This window comes from Melospiza melodia, chromosome 3 (assembly GCF_035770615.1).
Source record: "Melospiza melodia melodia isolate bMelMel2 chromosome 3, bMelMel2.pri, whole genome shotgun sequence".
Lineage (NCBI taxonomy): Eukaryota > Metazoa > Chordata > Aves > Passeriformes > Passerellidae > Melospiza > Melospiza melodia.
In genome coordinates this window covers 136,135,206-136,151,103 of record NC_086196.1, presented here as the reverse complement: position 1 = coordinate 136,151,103, position 15,898 = coordinate 136,135,206, and the positions used below count along the sequence as shown (strand labels likewise).

The 15,898-nt window shown below is 47.5% G+C and overlaps 1 pseudogene; it reads left to right on the top strand.

Moving 5' to 3' along the window:
• The first annotated feature begins 1,985 nt into the window (after nucleotides 1–1,985).
• On the top strand, nucleotides 1,986–4,741 carry LOC134416864 (gallinacin-2-like; annotated as a pseudogene).
• The last annotated feature ends 11,157 nt before the right edge of the window (nucleotides 4,742–15,898 follow it).

The following is a 15,898-nucleotide window of genomic DNA, read 5'->3' as shown; positions in this document are numbered from 1 at the left end:
AATCTTACAGACCATAAAAATTAGCGATGCACCTTTGTTTCCTTGAGGAATTGTGTTGGGTAAGAGTAACAGTTGGCAAGTTAACCACCAACACGTGGCAAGAGGTGAAGCAACTGCAACTTTTGCAATCTTATTCTCCCCATTTTTCAGTTTTGTGGCCAGATGTTGGCAGACAAACCAGAAATCCACTTACCATTTTTTCCTCTTGCAGAAACAGTTCACATACGAAATTATCTAGAGAATAGAAAGATGTGACAGGGTATGCTTGTAAGGGAAATGGTTTGTGGTCATGTTTTCACATGCTTATAGGTAATTTCTGTACACTCCTGTGCATGTGTTTACTTGGACAGGGCTCTGAGCTAGCTCGGGGTGACCTGATCCAGTTGAAGATGTCCCTGCTCATTGCAGAGATCTTGGACTTATTCACCTTTCAAAAGTCCCTTCAAATTCAGACTATTCTATGGTTCTAGTTAAGAACTTCATATCAAAGAAATGAAAAAATTACATGAATAGGAGGTAAACTGCCAGTCAGCAATGGAAATATTTCAGTTTAATTTTGGTTTTACCTTTAGATGCTAGTTGACCAAGACCTCCAATTGACCAAGACCTCGGTAAATGGCATTGAAGTGTCTGTAAGATATGATGTAATTTACAGAGATCTTGGTCAATTAGAAACACCATTCATTCAGATTAGCAAATGTATCATTACCTATTATGATGTGCTTCATGTATTATTTTAAAATACTTGAACAATATTTTTTTGCTGATTGAATGGAGATTTAAAGTAAAATATGATCTGAGAAAGCATTTCATATCCTAGAATCATAGAAACATGGCATGGTTTGGATTCTAAGAGACCTTAAAGACTATTTCATTCCAACCTCCCCAGTGCAGACAGCGACACCTTCCACCATCTCAGATTGCTCCAAGCTCCATCCAACCTGGTTTTGAACACTTCCAGGAATGGGGCAGTCACTGCTTCTCTGGGCAGTGCCAGGGCCTCACCACCCTCACAGGGAACAATTTCTTCTTAACATCTAATGCAAACCTGCATTTGTCAGATTAAAACCATTTCCCCCTGTCTTGTAACTTTTTTTCCATATAAAAAAATCCCTCTCCCTCCTTTTCATAATACCCCTTTAGATACTACTTTAGATACTAACATGGAGTCTAAGGTCGCTCTGGAGCCTTTTCTTTTCCAGGATGAACACCCCCAGCTCTCTCCATCTCTTCACAGCAGAGGTGCTCCATCCATGCAGAAGCTGAGTGCTGCTTCCCATGGCAGAAAAGAAGAAGCAGAGGTCAACAGCTGGCAGACTGGAGCAGATAACCAAAACCTGAATGCTCATCTAAGGCATAATCTGGTTTTAGAATGATCAGCTGAAGGCCTGTGGAAGGCAGAAGAATCAAAAAAATCAACCAGAGTCCTGGGTGAAAAACTCAAGCCCAAAGCAAGAGTTCTGGGGCCCAAGGGCCCAAAGACATCCTCTGGCACTGCATTTGCCTAGATTTACATATTTTCCACCAGCTGGAAGGGTGTCCAGGGACATAACCATAATGAATTCACTTTAATTGGGTACATCTTGCTTCACTCTGCCATCTCCAGTGGCCACTGGCCAGGAAGCCAATGGGCATTTGTTTTAGTTCCATATATCCATTCTGTGCTCTTATATTATATTTATGGAACAGAAAACGAACTGGGATTGCAGGGAACACACAGATGCTTTGTCTTTGCAAGGTTTTACGTTGCTTCTTGGCAGGGACAGTTCAACCTATGTGCAAGATGTTTGAGACATACCATGGTGGGTTAACGTATCTTACAGAAACTGGAGTGTCACAAGAGGTATTGCATGAAAAACATGGGATTTTCCAGGAAAAAAGCTCAAACCCTATTTTATCATTGAGAAATGAAAAGCAGCTGGTTTCTGGTTGGATTAGAAGCCATCAGGAAAAAACCAGCAATTTTTCGATTGGCTCAATTAATGGCTAAGAAGAGAAAGCCCTTGTCAGTCTCTTTTGGGATTCACCTTATAAAAGAGCATCCCAGTGCCAGAGCCAAAGTCTTCAGGAGGGAAGGGACCAAGAGCAAGTCTTGTTTGGCTTCAGGGCTCACCTAATACCTGGTAATGTCTCAGTTCTTTTCTTTCAATGTCAGCTTTTGTTTTTTCCTCAAAAATCCAACTCCCAAACCTCTGTGTTATTAACTTTAATTTGTATGTAACTAAAATAGTAAACCTAAGATTTCAGAAAATTGAACATGTTGAATAAGTGATTCAAATATATGCTAATACCTAGAATGCTTTAATAATTTTTTCTGCCTCCTAAGTTCTAGGAAAAATAAATGTTTGATTGGTTCAGGTTGCTTTAGAGATGTCTGTGGTCCAGAGAAATTGGTGACCTCTCAGCAGAAAGCTACATGTCTAAATCTATATATTTCCATTAAATATATAGACTTTTAATAGAAACATATTATAAATAGTTATACAATATTTTTGTAATGCATAATAGGTGTAAGATATTACTTGTATATTTATATATTTAGTATAGTATATAATACATATTTTATGTATTGTATTTTTTATTTATGTGTCTACATTAAAATCCTTATTTCAATTTCAGAATTGTTCACTTCATCTCCTCATTTCTCCTGATACTTTCAAATGTATAAGAACTTGTGTAAATTTCTAATATTAATTTTGAAACAGTTTTGGGTCACCCTCTATAAATTCTGTTCTCAGCAGTACGACATTTCAGCACAGTCTCATTCCCATTCCTTGCTTGAGAGACCATCATTTGTGACAGATCAGAACATTCTTAATTCCTAATAATTCCTAATATGAAACATTAACTGCCACTTCTTTATCCATAAGCACCCTTCTAGACTATCTTATCCTATAAAGTTAATCCTAATATTAGTTGAAACTCTTCCAATGAAAGTATCATATATTTACTTTTAAAAATTTCTTTTCAAATGGGAATTGATTATTTGATTGTACATTTCCATTCTAGAACTGTTGCTGTAGACCAAGACTGGAGATGCTGAGCAAATTGACCTCTTGATAAATTTAAACATTACAAAATGAACTTTTTTTCCCTGAAGTTTGTAATTTTTAGTATTTTTAGTATTATCACCTAATTTTGCTTTATGTTGCTTATTTACTAGATAAAATAATTTAGCTAAAAATAAAGTTATGGAAGAATTTAAAACCAGGTTGGATTGGACTTTGAACAATCTGGTCTAGTGGAAGGTGTTTCAGCCCCAGGGGCTGGAACAAGATGAATTTCAATGGTCCTTCCAATCCAAACCATTCTGGGATTCTGTTATGGCTAAGGAAGTTTTGCAAGATGGAAAAAAAATCTGAGCAACAAAACTATTAAAGTAACTTAATGATCCCATGTCCAGAAAACATTTTGTCCCACACAATAGTCAGAGTTTTACTGATTTTTTTGAAAACTTGAAGATTAAAAATAAATTAATTAACATAAATGTAATTTTTATTAATCTCAGGGACTGTCTCTTACATCTTCCTCGGTCCTTTTCCAACAGTGCCACAGCGCATCCTCAGCCATGAAGACCCTTTGCCTGCTCTTTTCTCTCCTCTTCTTGGCTCTCCAAGTCTCTCCAGGTAAGATGGGAAAGGGATGATAGAAAGGGATTTTTGTGCACCTGAAGAAAAATCCCCAGCATGTTTTAACCACTTCTGTTCCAAATTGCTAGAAGCCAGTCAGGAATTAATCAATTAGCCCAGTGCTTGTGCTAGACCTGCTTTGTAACCTGAGAATGAGAAACCCTTCCACTGCAATTCCCTGCCCTGCAGAGGAAGGAGGAAGGAAATATTTGGTTCTTGTTGCAGGTTTGTCTTCACCCCGGAGGGAAATGCTTTTCTGCAGAGGAGGGAGCTGTCACTTTGGAGGATGTCCCTTCCACCTGGTGAAAGTTGGAAAATGCTTTGGGTTCCGCTCCTGCTGCAAACCGTGAGTTTGGTGTTCACCAAGGCTCATCTGCAGGATGAGCAGAGAAGTAGTAAATAGTTTGCCTGTCTCCTAAACCCCAAGGTGTTCTTGAATATTTACACTAGGTTATAAGGAAAAAAAAAAGCTATTATGCCATGAGCACAGTCAGGTGTTCTGTGTTGACTCAAGTGTTACATGTTGCCCAAGAAGCATTTGGAGAATGCTCTCAGGCACAGGGTGAGGTTTCTGTTGTACAATTTTTTGTAAAATTAAATTATCATGTGAAAAACAGCCTCTTATTTTTACTCAGGAGTGAATGAGCTCACCTCAAAATCTGGGGATATCAATTTAATTGACTGCTTTTCCTAAACAATGGGGAAACAGTCTCCTTACTCACAGGTATGATTGCATAGAGCATGTTGCAACATGACTAAAAATGACATGAACTATTTTGGGAAAAATTTGTGTCCAGGAGGAAAAAAAGCATGGGCTGAGAGTGAGTGGGGAGGGAATATAAGCAGAAAGAAAATTTGATTTTTTTTTTCCTTTCTGCAGGCCATGGAATGTAAGAGAAGTTGACGAGCCATTCATTGAAGAGTAATGAAAATTTCTTCTAAGCCTACAAATTTGATTGGAATCTCCTTACTCCTAAACCCACTGGATCCTGCTGCAAAGCCTCACACTCCTTTCACTACCTATGCAAAAGGCTTTAAAATATAGAGTAAATCCAAATGTGTTCTGCATTGCTATTCTTCCTTCTAAATAAATTGTTGGTTAGCATTGGTCATTGAAACTTGTGTGATGATTCTGCCTTGGGTTTGACACAAACCCCAGAGGGCAACAATTGATGGTGCAAACTGCCCTTTAATTTGAGTTTTTCTGAGCCATACAGCTCTCCAGGTTGTGAAGGTCCGCCCGAAATGAACGGGTGACGAATGATTTTTGGGTGCAAAAATAACCAACAAAAGGCACAGGGGTTTTGCAGTAACAAATCAACAAGGTGCAATTTTATTGATTATAACCACAGCTGAATATGCGTTTGGTTAAGGGATCCGGGGAAGAGAAGGGTAAGACAAGGAAAAAGGGAGGAAAGAAGGTCAGGGAATGGGGTATAGCTACCAAAACGTGATGTCTTCGGGGTCCCGCCGCCAAAACTCGCTGGTACATGTCTTGGGGAGTACTCAAAAGGGCAGTCGAACCGAACCCCAATATATACGCTGTCCTTGGTTGGGGGAAGGGTGGCTGAAATTAAGTTTCCATGGAGGGGAGAAGAATAGGAGCAGGAGGAGGGGGTGAGACAGTTCCATTGTTTTCATGGCCAAATGCTCACAGGTACATTAGGTTTTTCCCCCTCCCTGAGTTGGGAGGGAGTACAGTCCCAGTCTCTGGAAGGAGTTTGCCAGGGGGGTGCCATGGGAGTGCCATGGGGGTACCAATAGGGTGCCAGAGGGGTTCTTGGTTCCTTGATGAGGGGATTCGCATCTCTGTTGGTCCGTCACGGTGGTTGAAGACAGGCAAGAGGTGTCTTCTCATGGAGTGGGGAGGAGCCACCCCAGAGCTCAGTCCAGCCAGGTCAGGAGTTTGGAAGAAAGTCCAGTTCAATTGTCCAGAAAAGGGCAGCATGCCCCCTTCGAGTACAGCATGGCATGTTCTGCAAACATCACTTGTGAACACACTAGATAAGCAGGAGACTTTCTTTCCCAACTGGTTCAGCAGTTTTAACCCTTCGGCAGTCTTTTCTCATGACAATTGTGAGGCAAAAAATGAAGGATTTTCGGATGGACTTCTACACAGGTCTACCCAGCCCTTAACCTACAGTGCCAGGAGAAAGGCTGGCTAAAAGAACTCAGCTTCCCTTTGTCAGAATGTGTTCAGATGCCAAAACCCCTTATTTCTTACTGTGCAGAAATATTTTCTTGGGAAAACAGGAATGGTTAAAACCCCTCATTCCCCACCTGGAGACCCTGGGCCCGGTGCAACCCTCCTTGCCAGGAGCTGGGAGCTGTGCTGCTCCCACCCCATCCCACCACATGGCAGTGAGGGACTCCCTGGCCCTCATGAGCACCTGGGATGATCCCATGGGGGCACCTCAAGGACACCTTTGTGGACCTTGGAGTAAAATAGATTTCCCAGGGGAGCTGTCCAGGTGACATCCCAAAGGGGCCTCTGGATCAGATGGGTAACCTGGGTAGCCCTGCAGGGTGGGAGCTGGGGGTCTTCTCCTCTCCACTCACCTGGACACAACTGGAGGTTGGAATGGCTTTCCTCTGCTGAGGCTGACCTCACTCTCTGTGGAAAATGCCTCCATGATCATGATCCATGAACACGTGTGTGCATAACGAGTGCCTCTGGTTCTACTGGTAAAGATTTCTCTATCCCAGGATGCCACCCTGGCCAATTCCAAATTTCCAGCTAGGTATGAAGCACATGGCAGAGATGCCAGGCTGCTGCTTATTGGGATTTACAACCATCCTGTTTCACTGGGGAACTTCATCCACCTCCCACTTCCTACGAAGATGCCTCTTATCCTGCAAATGTCTTTCTCCAAAACACATGACATCCTTAATATTTAATTATTATTCAATATTCAATATTCATCCTTAATATTTCAAATATTTCATATTTCTCTCAGGGCAATGGTTTTGGCAGCAAAACTCTGCCCAGTGATGGAGTTATGAAGCAGAAGGCCCAAAAGGGTTTTTCATTTTTTGCTTTACTCAAAAAGCAGGCTCATACAAATCAAGACATAAACTCTAGAGATTGAGATATCTGGGGGTGTCGAGCCTGGAGAAGAGAAGGGGTTGGGGAGACCTTGGATCCCATCTCCTCAAGGAGATACAAAAGAGCTGGAGAAGGACTTTGGGCCAGGGTCTGGAGCAACACCAAAAAGGAGAAACTTTCAAACAAACAGAGGATAGGGTTACAGTGGACATAGTGAAAAAATTATTAGCTCTAAGGGTAGTGAGGCCCTGGCACAGGTTGCCCAGAGAAGCTGTGGCTACTCCATCATTGGAAGTGTTCAAGACCACGTTAGACAAGGCTTGGAGAAACCTGAGATAGTGGAAGGTGTCCATGCCCATGGTGGAGATTGGAATGAGATGATCTCTCAAGTCCCTTCCCACCCAAACCATTCCAGAGGTGATTCTGTGAAAGAAGGATTCTGGTCTCCTAGGACTGCCCTGGTTCCTGTGCCTGCATCCACCAGTTCCTGTGCCCATCCCAAGGATTTCCCTGCTGGCCCCACAGCCCGGTGCCGCTGTGCCACAGGTGTCACAAGAGGTGTTGCATGGGGACAACGGTGCCATTGATTGCAACAGCCCCAGGAGGCCCCTCAGCCTCTGGCCCTGCAGCAGGGAGGGAGCAGGGCCAGCCCCAGCACCCCCACAGCCATGGGGCCCTCCCGCCTTGGCCCAGGCCACTTGTGCCAGCCCCACCCACTGGAAATGGGGAAAAACCAGCGTGCTTGGGGCACAGGGACACTCCCTCAGCTGGACTCTTCACACAAGACATTCCAGCTTGGTGTCTCACAGACAGACCCTGGTGGGCTCTGAACCAACACCTTTCTCAGGTAGGTCACTGGGGACTCACTTCCAGCCACCAAGACCCTTCCCTGCCCTCTTGCTCCTTCCTGGGTCAGTGCTGCACAGGGATGGGGACTGGGCTGGCTGGGAATCCTGGGAATGCTTTGGAGCTCGGGATGGATATTTGCCAGCAGAACTGGGAAGACTTTCCTGACTTCAGGGGATTGTGCAGGGTGTTTGTGCATCAAGCTTTGGGCTGGCTTGGGGAATGGACAGCATTGGATAAGACCTCATTTAGCTTGGCCTCTCCAGGCACAAAGATTCCCCTCAATCCTTGACCCTGCTTTGCTTCTTGGTGTGTTCCCTCTGCAGCACAAAGAAGACCCAGGACAGGCATCAGCCATGAGGATCCTCTACCTGCTCTTCCCCTTGTTCCTCCTGCTGGTGCACAGTGCTGCAGGTGAGAGGGACAGAGGGCACATAGCTGAGGTGGGAATCCCCACCTGATGGGTTTTCCAGGTCCTGGTATGTGATCAAAATTCTCAGGTATTTATAACATTTGGGAGGGACTTGCTGTGAGGAAGGTCTGGGCAGCTGAGGATCCAGCACAGCAAGTCCTGTAGATCCTGCTGATCTTTCCCTCTGTCTTTCCCCACATGCACCTGTTGCTGTAGAAGAAATGAATTCTCACTGAAGAGTTTACGATGTTGGTTTTGTTGTTCAGTTCCCATACAAGACAGCAACTCAGAGCCACCAGCAGCTGCTCCTGAACCAGACACATTTTTGACATTTATGCCACACTCCCTTTGACCTCTTTCCTTTTTGTGCAGGATCCACCTTGGGTCCAACTAATGAGAAACAATGTAAGAAAGAAAAGGGATACTGCTCACTTCTGAACTGCAAATTCCCCTATGGCATCGCGGGAAAATGTTCCAGGTTTTACTTTTGCTGCAAAAAGTAAGTTTTGGATTACAAAAGTTGCTGTCATGGCAGAAGCTATTTAAGGGCCCTCGAGTAGCTAAAGGCTCAGGGCACCCTTGAAGATTCAAGGCAGAGCAGAGGGGAGGGAAGGGAAGGTGCTTGGATATACCCTGAGAGGAGCTGCAGCAGCCCCGGATCAGCCAGGGCCTCCCCACTCTCCCCCAGTGCCAGGTGTCCTTCAGGATTTCCAGAGGACTGACCAAAGTGACAAAAGAGGGAAGCATTGCCTATCGTTGGGCAGCTCTGAGGACATGATCCCCACATTGCTGCATCTGCACAGCCCTGCAGCCAGGGCTGCCAGCACTGAGATAGCCCAGGCCCAACCTGGCTGCACTAAGGACTGCACCTCACCTGCCCTGAGCCTGACTCTGCTGCCCCTCACCCTGGGCATTGCAGGGCAGGGGAGACAGTGGCAGGGAAATGTGACACCAGCTGATACGCTGGTTTCCATTCTTTCTGCAGAATCTGGGGATAAGACTCTGAAAATTCTTGAGAAGGACGTCCCCCATGCTTCTGGCTGCTGGACTCATCTGCTGATGTCCCCATGTGCTGATGTCCCCATGTGCTGATGTCCCCTGGCCTGGGTGGCTGTGCCGTGCCCAGCTGGGCTGACAGCAGCAGTGGCAGCTGCTCCTGCTGGCTGCTGCTGGGCTGGAGCCCTGTGGTGCCAGCCCCGGTGTCTTTGGGGCAGGGGCTGCTTTTCCTGCCTTGAATAAAGACGAGCACTTTGGCATTGCAGGCCTGGGCTGTGTCTGTGTGTCCTGCTGCTGCTGCAGGGCTTGGTTGGGAGCAGCTGGGGACCTGCCTGGTTCACTGGAGATTTTGCCTCTCAAGAATCACACCCATAATTTTTCTGATGTTGGAAAGGTCCTTTAAGAATATTGGGTCCAACCATTCCCCAAGGAACTCCAACACCAATACTAAAACATGGGCACAAGTGTCACATCCACACAGCTTTGAAATTTCCTGCAGGAACGGTGACACCACCACTGCCCTGAGCATTATGTCCCAAACAACCATCACCGTTTCTGCAAAGAAAGTATTACTAATACCCAGTCTAATCCTTCCCTTCTGCTATTTGAGACCATTTCCTCTGCTCCATGTAATCTGGGATAAGAGACTGACCTCAAAAATATTTTTAGTGCCATTGCTTTCCAGAAGTGCGAGATTTAGTGAGGGATGTTCAGAGCATCCCTGCCTGCCTTGGCTTTTCCTTCAGCTGTGCTCACCTGTCCTGGCACTGACTCTGGGGCTGTTCCCTCAAGCTCCCTTTCCCTCTGCACTCACGTTCTGCTCCCCCAGCCCAGGGGCTCCTTGGCCCAGAACATCTGGAGCCAGACTGATGGAGGGGTGGGAAACGAGCTCAGGGCTCACCAAGGGTACACGGGGGGAAATAAAGGGCAAGAGGGAGTTTGGAAATGTTATTTTCTCCATCTCATTTCCAAACTCCCCAAAAGAGCTGTTGGTGTGAAATGAGTGGGAAAACTTTCCCCTCATAGTACAAAGCTGAGCACGATTGTAATATTCATTCAGATCATCCACATCCCACTCTGAATATGAGAGATAAAATGGGAGACCACAAGGAGGGAAACCATTTCCTCATTTCTACTCTTCCCAACACCAACCCACCTCTCTTGTCCATCCCATCCCTCTCCTGCCCAGCCCAGTGCCGCTGTGCTGCGGGTGTCACAAGAGGTGTTGCATGGGGACAACGGTGCCATTGATTGCAACAGCCCCAGGAGGCCCCTCAGCCTCTGGCCCTGCAGCAGGGAGGGAGCAGGGCCAGCCCCAGCACCCCCACAGCCATGGGGCCCTCCCGCCTTGGCCCAGGCCACTTGTGCCAGCAGCACCTGGGGCCTGTCCCACCCACCAGCACGGCTATAAACCCAGCGTGCTTGGGCCACTGCAGCATTGCCTGGCCCCAAGGCCATCTGCACACAGCCATTCCTCTGCCTTTGCTGCTGCCACAACAACAAAGCCTTCTCCAGGCAGGTGAGTGTGGGTTCTCTCTCTGGAATCCTGCCCACTCAGGGTTCTGCCTGTCCCCATTGCCTTGGTGTCCCCTTTGCAGCTCTGTGAAGACCCAGGAGGATCAGCAGCCATGAAGATCCTGTTCCTGCTCCTCCCTCTGATCCTCCTCTTGGTCCAGGATGCTGAAGGTGACAGGGGAAGAGGGGGAAATTGTGGGAAGTGTAAGCCTGCTCCAGGGGGAATTGAGTGTTCCTTGAAGCGTCCAAGTTTGTGGGAATGATGAGAAGGTAACTGGGAATTGTGGTGAAAGAGTTTTCTTGAGTGAGTTTCCAGATGGACACTGATTTGGGGTGGAGACAGCCCATGGAAACAGAGCCCTGGTTTGTTCTGTAAGTCAGGGATTTAGTAATTGACAAATGCCTGCCTGCCAGCTCTGCTGGTCCAGGCAGAGGTGGGAATGCAGCTCGACATCTGCACAGCTATTCCTCAACTTCACACTGGTCCGTTCTACTGTCTGCTCTGCTGTGCCTCCAGTTTAAGGGGACAGGGACCTTTCAGGTGAGACACATTGCAATTGGAGATGTGGCTGTGGGGGGATTGGGTCTGAGCCCTTCTCTTGGTCTGAAATGCACCAGCACCAGGGAGCATCAGCCTGTCTATAACCACAGCCTGACTTCTCAGAATATTCCTTTAATTGTTCCATGTGTCTGTCCCCATGGGAACAGGAAATGCAGAGGCATGCAGGCGACGACGAGGATTCTGCTATAGGCGTTCTTGTTTTCGTGGTACACGTTTCGTGGGAAGATGTTCAGCAAGCCTTGTGTGCTGCAGAAGGTAAGGCCCAGATCCTTGGGTGAAGTAATATTTTCCTCTTTTTTCCTCAGAAATCTCTGTTACTAAATTCTTTCTTGACAATGTGGGAATCCTTGAAATTCAAGGCTTTTGGGAAATCTGAAAAAGGCTGTCCTCAGGAACAGGAGAACTAGAATTCAGTGCTAAGCAGTTGCTGTAAGAGTTCTCAGCTGAAAAGTTACATTAGAATTAGTTAGGACAAGTAATATAATGGTCTGTGTATTTACTCTTATCTGGAATAACATCCTAAGCTACAGAAAAGTATTCTGAGCAAGATATTAGGAAGTTTTCAGCTTAATAATGGAGCTCTGGGCATTGCGTTTTCAGGCTGTCAAGCAGGTATTGTATTCAAAATAATAAGCATTATTTAAACGAAAGACATATGTGCTTATAGTGGTTGGAAAAAACTACTGTCAATATGCTTTTGCTTTGTGTGATTGGTCAAAAACCATTTAAGTGATTTGTTATATTGAGTTCTTTGTCTGCTGCTGAGGACATGAGCTGCTGGCATCTTCCCACAGGCATGACAATGGAATGGGACTGATGCTGAAAAATAAAACAGCTCGAGTGGCGTTCATCAGCAGTCCTGTCCCATTCGTGCTTTTGTACCTAAACCTGACACTGGCAATAGACACCTCATGATAAATACTCTGCAGCATTTATGCTTTGAGAGAGATGCTCAAGGAGGGAGAGAATAGTCCTTGAGGGTTTGATCTCCCCTCAGTGGGCCTGCAGCAGGCCCAGGTCAGCCAGGGCCTCCCCACTCTCCCCCAGTGCCCAGGGCCTCAACCAGGCTCTCCGGAGGACTCAACAAAGCCACCAAAGAGGGAAACATTCCCTGTCGATGGGCAGCACTGAGGACATGATCCAGGTTTTGCTGCACCTGCACAGCCCTGGAGCCAGGGCTGCCAGCATTGAGATAGCCGAGGCCCAACCTGGCTGCACTAAGGACTGCACCTCACCTGCCCTGAGCCTGACTCTGCTGCACCTCACCCTGGGCATTGCAGAGCAGGGGAGAGAGTAGCAGGGAAAGTGCCACCTGAAGATGTGCTTGTTTTCTTTCTTTCAGCAGGATCTGGGAATGAGACCCTGAAATTCCTAAGAAGAAAAAGCCCCTCGCTTCTGGCTCCAGAAAGTCACCTCCTGATGTCCCCTGCCCTGGGTGGCTGTGCCGTGCCCAGCTGGGCTGACAGCAGCAGTGGCAGCTGCTCCTGCTGGCTGCTGCTGGGCTGGAGCCCTGTGGTGCCAGTCCCGGTGTCTTTGGGGCAGGGGCTGCTTTTCCCGCCTTGAATAAAGACGAGCACTTTGGCATTGCAGGCCTGGGCCGTGTCTATGTGTCCTGCTGCTGCTGCAGGGCTGCTGTGCCTGCTGGCCCTGGGGCTGCCACTGCCTTGGTGGCAGCAGAAGGCCCTGGCCATGGAGCTGGGGCTGAGCAGCGCCTGTGTCCCTGGGGATGCTCCTGCCTGGCCGTGCTTTGGGGACGCTGAGCCTGGCACTGCCTGCTGGGCCAGCCTGGCTGGGCTGCCTGTGCTGGGGATGCCCTGCAGATGCTCCCTCTGGGGGAACACAAACATTGTCCAGTTGTTTACAGGCCCATATATCAATCTTTTTTCTGGACACAACTTCTATGTCTGAAATACATGGACTGGGAAGTGTGGACATAGTGGCAAAGCCTCATACCTAAAATAGCCTCAGCATTCGTATAAGGTCTCAAATCCAGTCCCAACTGTGAAATCTGCAAAAGGAGCCATTCCTTAACAATGATATGGTGTGGGGGATGTCATGGAAGACATCATAGACAGGCGAATCCTGAGCTTGATGGGGGTAAATATTTACCTGAACCAAAAGGTTTCCTTTGTCCTCTTTCATCAGTATTATGTCTATATGGAATACTCAGTATCCACAGCACAGTTTCACTGTGGCATCATTTCAATCCTCCATCTTTCCATACATTTGATGATACAAATGATTATTTGTCCTGCTGCTCCTCTCAGCATCAGGAGGGGAAGAGCACAGAGGCCAGGCTGGAGTCACCAGTAGCCCAACAGTTCCTATTCTCATTTCTCCCCCTGCACCAGAGAAAATGAGGCTTTGGTTTCCTCTTCTGACACCTCTGACAAGGATTCCAAACACAGGGCCTTGTGTCATCCTGCCTTGTGTAAGAACCCCACGGTGCTGTGGTTTTCTGGACACATCCAGGGACACAGGGACACATCCAGGAACAGACAGACACATGCAGGGACATCGGGGCACATGCAGGGACACACACACAGACCCTGCTTACTGGAAACTAGCACCAATCGGCTGCTCTGACATAGAATGGAACATTTTCTGAGTGTCTTCATGAAACCTTCCCAGTGAACTCACCATTAGCAATGAGTGCAGATAGCGCCTCTTCTTCTGCTGAGCATCCAGAATCCCTCTCCTGCATTTTTATGACTGTCAACTTGTCACTTTCACTTCACATCTCAGGGTTGTGAAGCAGAAAAGCTTGAGACACTGGGTTTCACTTGCAAATCCCCAAGAGATCTGCTCAGTTTGGGGGGACCAGATTGCTCTGCGAAGCCCCTGGAGAAGGAGTTGCCAACTTGGGCACATGGCACAGACCCTCCTGCCTGGCAAGGACTGTCATTTCTCCCAGTGGCATGGCTGCCATCAAACACACTGGATTCACAAGTGATGGCTGCATCCAGCTTGTATTTCTTCACCTTGGTTGGCATTAGAAGGAAGCACAGTTTTGTTGGATCCCCTGATTTACAGAACTTGTCATCTATCCTGGTATTGCTCTCAGTTTATCAGATCAGCCACTAGAGACAACCCTCCTTAACCCCCTGACATGGCAGGTGCACAGACCTGTTCTATATTAAGATGCTCTTGAATTTTCCAACTTTTTTTCATTCATAATCTGTGAATATTTACACATCCCACCCCATCTGGTTGTGCAACTCAAGTATGAAACACAAAGGATAGGAGAGAAGGACGTGTTTTCACGTTGACATAGTTTAAATCAGATATATTTTAGGAAAGAATCCTTCTGTGTGAGGGGAATGAAGAACTGGCACAGGTTGCCCAGAGAGGCTGTGTCTCTGTGGCTGTTCATGGATCCCTGAAGTGTCCAAGGACAGGATAGAAGGGGCTTGGAGCAACCTGGGATAGTGGAAGGTGTCCCTCGCCATGGCAGTGCGTGGAAGGAGATGATCATTCAGGTCCCTTCCCACCCAAACCATTCCATTGCTGATCCTGTGAGCCCATGCAAGAGGGATTCTGATCCCCCAGGACTGCACACTGGTTCCTGTGCTGGCACCCACCAGTTCCTGTGCCCATCCCAAGGATTTCCCTGCTGGCCCCACAGCCCGGTGCTGCTGTGCCGCGGGTGTCACAAGAGGTGTTGCATGGGGACAACGGTGCCATTGATTGCAACAGCCCCAGGAGGCCCCTCAGCCTCTGGGCCTGCAGCAGGGAGGGAGCAGGGCCAGCCCCAGCACCCCCACAGCCATGGGGCACTCCCGCCTTGGCCCAGGCCTCTTGTGCCAGCCCCACCCACTGGAAATGGGAAAAACCAGCATGCTTGGGGCACAGGGACACTCCCTGAGCTGGACTCTTCACACAAGACATTCCAGCTTGGTGTCTCACAGACAGACCCTGGTGGGCTCTGAACCAACACCTTTCTCAGGTAGGTCACTGAGGACTCACTTCCAGCCCACCAAGACCCTTCCCTGCCCTCTTGCTCCTTCCTGGGTCAGTGCTGCACAGGGATGGGGACTGGGCTGGCTGGGAATCCTGGGAATGCTCTGGAGTTGGGGATGGATATTTGCCAGCAGAGCTGAGAAGACTTTCCTGACTTCATTGGATGGTGCATTGTGTTTGTGCATCAAGCTTTGGGCTGCCTTGGGTGATGGAGTACATTGGATAAGACCTCATTTAGCTTGGCCTCTCCCGGCACAAAGATTGCCCTAAATCCTTGACCCTGCTTTACTTCTTGGTGTGTTCCCTCTGCAGCACAAAGAAGACCAAGGACAGGCATCAGCCATGAGGATCCTCTACCTGCTCTTCCCCTTGTTCCTCCTGCTGGTGCACAGTGCTGCAGGTGAGAGGGACAGAGGAGAGATGGCTGAGGTGGGAACCCTCACCTGATGGGTTTTCCTGGTCCTGATATGTGACCAGAATTCTCCGGTATTTATAACGTTTGGGAGGGACGTGACATGAGGAAGGTCTGGGCAGCTGAGGATGCAGCACAGCAAATCCTGTAGATGCTGCTGATCTTTCCCTCTGTCTTTCCCCATATGAACTTGTTGCTGTAGTAAAAATGAACTCTTGACTGGAGAGTTTACAATGTTGGTTTTGTTGTTCAGTTCCCATTCAAGACTGGGACTCAGAGCTAGCAGCAGCTGCTCTGGAACCAGACACATTTTTGACATTTATACCGCACTCACTTTGCCCTCTTTCACTGAGTAGGATCCTACTTGGAGCCAACAAACAGGGAACAATGTCAGCGAGAAAATGGCTACTGTGGCTTTGTGAAGTGCAGGTTCCCCTTTGTCATTATAGGAAGATGTTCCACGTTCTTCTTTTGCTGCAAAAAGTAAGTTTTGGAATTACAAAAGCTGCTGTAGTGGAAG